General features: G+C 46.9%; 13 pseudogenes; all 13 read right to left on the reverse strand.

Moving 5' to 3' along the window:
- LOC142127684 (5S ribosomal RNA) overlaps positions 1–86 on the reverse strand; it is a 119-nt pseudogene extending 33 nt beyond the window's left edge.
- Positions 87–169: 83 nt separating this feature from the next.
- Positions 170–288, reverse strand: LOC142127557 (5S ribosomal RNA; annotated as a pseudogene).
- An 83-nt stretch (positions 289–371) lies between these two features.
- Positions 372–490, reverse strand: LOC142127620 (5S ribosomal RNA; annotated as a pseudogene).
- Positions 491–573: 83 nt separating this feature from the next.
- LOC142127800 (5S ribosomal RNA) lies at positions 574–692 on the reverse strand (annotated as a pseudogene).
- Positions 693–776: 84 nt separating this feature from the next.
- Positions 777–895, reverse strand: LOC142127726 (5S ribosomal RNA; annotated as a pseudogene).
- An 82-nt stretch (positions 896–977) lies between these two features.
- On the reverse strand, positions 978–1096 carry LOC142127744 (5S ribosomal RNA; annotated as a pseudogene).
- An 81-nt stretch (positions 1097–1177) lies between these two features.
- Positions 1178–1296, reverse strand: LOC142127660 (5S ribosomal RNA; annotated as a pseudogene).
- An 83-nt stretch (positions 1297–1379) lies between these two features.
- On the reverse strand, positions 1380–1498 carry LOC142127549 (5S ribosomal RNA; annotated as a pseudogene).
- Positions 1499–1581: 83 nt separating this feature from the next.
- On the reverse strand, positions 1582–1700 carry LOC142127774 (5S ribosomal RNA; annotated as a pseudogene).
- Positions 1701–1783: 83 nt separating this feature from the next.
- On the reverse strand, positions 1784–1902 carry LOC142127868 (5S ribosomal RNA; annotated as a pseudogene).
- A 72-nt stretch (positions 1903–1974) lies between these two features.
- LOC142127453 (5S ribosomal RNA) lies at positions 1975–2093 on the reverse strand (annotated as a pseudogene).
- An 82-nt stretch (positions 2094–2175) lies between these two features.
- LOC142127507 (5S ribosomal RNA) lies at positions 2176–2294 on the reverse strand (annotated as a pseudogene).
- Positions 2295–2376: 82 nt separating this feature from the next.
- LOC142127616 (5S ribosomal RNA) lies at positions 2377–2495 on the reverse strand (annotated as a pseudogene).
- Positions 2496–2500: the final 5 nt, after the last annotated feature.

Consider the following 2500-nt stretch of genomic DNA (forward strand, 5'->3'; position numbering starts at 1 on the left):
CCATCCAAGTACTAACCAGGCCTGGCCCTGCTTAGCTTCCAAGATCAGTCAAGATTGGGCTTGTTCAGGGTGGTGTGGCTGTAGGTATTTGTTGCCTACTGACCTACATCTCTCATACATCTCAAAACCAGCATTGAAGGAAGCAAGAACAAGAGAGAGAAAAAAAAAAGGCCTACGGCACCTGGTATTCCCAGGTGGTCTCCCATCCAAGAACTAACCAGGCCCAGCCCTGCTTAGCTTCCAAGATCAGACGAGATTGTTCTTGTTCAGGGTGGTGTGGCTGTAGGTATTGGTTACCTACTGACCTACATCTCTTATACATCTCAAAACCAGCATTGAAGGAAGCAAGAACAAGAGAGAGAAAAAAAAAAGGCTTACAACACCTGGAATTCCCAGGTGGTCTCCCATCCAAGTACTAACCAGGCCCAGCACTGCTTAGCTTCCAAGATCAGTTAAGATTGGGCTTGCTCAGGGTGGTGTGGCTGTAGGTACTGGTTGCCTCCTGACTTACATCTCTTATACATCTCAAAACCAGCATTGAAGGAAGCAAGAACAAGAGAGAGAAAAAAAAAAGGCCTATGGCACCTAGTATTCCCAGGTGGTCTCCCATCCAAGTACTAACCAGGCCCGGCCCTGCTTAGCTTCCAAGATCAGATGAGATTAGCCTTGCTGAGGGTGGTGCGGCTGTAGGTATTGGTTGCCTACTGACCTACATCTCTTATACATCTCAAAATCAGCATTGAAGGAAGCAAGAACAAGAGAGAGAAAAAAAAAAAGGCTAACAGCTCCTGGAATTCCCAAGTGGTCTCCCATCCAAGTACTAACCAGGCCCGGCCCTGCTTAGCTTCCAAGATCTGACGAAATTGTTCTTGTTCAGGGTGGTGTGGCTGTAGGTATTGGTTGTCTACTGACCTACATCTCTTATACATCTCAAAACCAGCATTGAAGGAAGCAAGAACAAGAGAGAGAAAAAAAAATGCCTACAGCACCTGGTATTCCCAGGTGGTCTCCCATCCAAGTACTAACCAGGCCTGGCCCTGCTTAGCTTCCAAGATCAGACAAGATGTGGCTTGTTCATGGTGGTGTGGCTGTAGGTATTGGTTGCCTCCTGACCTACATCTCTTATACATCTCAAAACCAGCATTGAAGGAAGCAAGAGCAAGAGAGAGAAAAAAAATGCCTACAGCACCTGGTATTCCCAGGTGGTCTCCCATCCAAGTACTAACCAGGCCTGGCCCTTCTTAGCTTCCAAGAGCAGATGATATTGGGCTTGTTCAGGGTGGTGTGGCTGTAGGTATTGGTTGCCTACTGACCTACATCTCTTATTCATCTTAAAACCAGCATTGAAGGAAGCAAGAACAAGAGAGAGAAAAAAAAAAGGCCTACGGCACCTGGTATTCCCAGGTGGTCTCCCATCCAAGTACTAACCAGGCCCAGCCCTGCTTAGCTTCCAAGATCAGACAAGATTGTTCTTGTTCAGGGTGGTGTGGCTGTAGGTATTGGTTGCCTACTGACCTACATCTCTTATACATCTCAAAACCAGCATTGAAGGAAGCAAGAACAAGAGAGAGAAAAAAAAAAGGCTTACAACACCTGGAATTCCCAGGTGGTCTCCCATCCAAGTACTAATCAGGCCCAGCACTGCTTAGCTTGCAAGATCAGTTAAGATTGGGCTTGCTCAGGGTGGTGTGGCTGTAGGTACTGGTTGCTTCCTGACTTACATCTCTTATACATCTCAAAACCAGCATTGAAGGAAGCAAGAACAAGAGAGAGAAAAAAAAAAGGCCTATGGCACCTAGTATTCCCAGGTGGTCTCCCATCCAATTACTAACCAGGCCTGACCCTGCTTAGTTTCCAAGATCAGACCAGATTAGGCTTGTTCAGGGTGGTGTGGCTGTAGTTATTTGTTGCTTACTGACCTACATCTCAAAACCAGCATTGAAGGAAGCAAGAACAAGAGAGAGAAAAAAAAAAGGCCAACAGCTCCTGGAATTCCCAAGTGGTCTCCCATCCAAGTACTAACCAGGCCCGGCCCTGCTTAGCTTCCAAGATCAGATGAGATTGGTCTTGTTCAGGGTGGTGTGGCTGTAGGTATTGGTTCCCTCCTGACCTACATCTCTTATACATCTCAAAACCAGTATTGAAGGAAGCAAGAACAAGAGAGAGAAAAAAAAAGGCCTAAAGCACCTGGTATTCCCAGGTGGTCTCCCATCCAACTACTAACCAGGCCCAGCCCTGCTTAGCTTCCAAGATCAGACGAGATTGGACTTGTTCAGGGTGGCGTGGCTGTAGGTATTGGTTGCCTCCTTACCTACATCTCTTATACATCTCAAAACCAGCATTGAATGAAGCAAGAACAAGAGAGCGAAAAAAAAAGGCATACAGCACCTGGAATTCCCAGGTGGTCTCCCATCCAAGTACTAACCAGGCCTGTTCCTGCTTAGCTTTCAAGATCAGATGAGATTGGGCTTGTTCAGGGTGGTGTGGCCGTGGGTACTGG

Source organism: Mixophyes fleayi, unplaced genomic scaffold (genome assembly GCF_038048845.1).
Source record: "Mixophyes fleayi isolate aMixFle1 unplaced genomic scaffold, aMixFle1.hap1 Scaffold_292, whole genome shotgun sequence".
NCBI lineage: Eukaryota > Metazoa > Chordata > Amphibia > Anura > Limnodynastidae > Mixophyes > Mixophyes fleayi.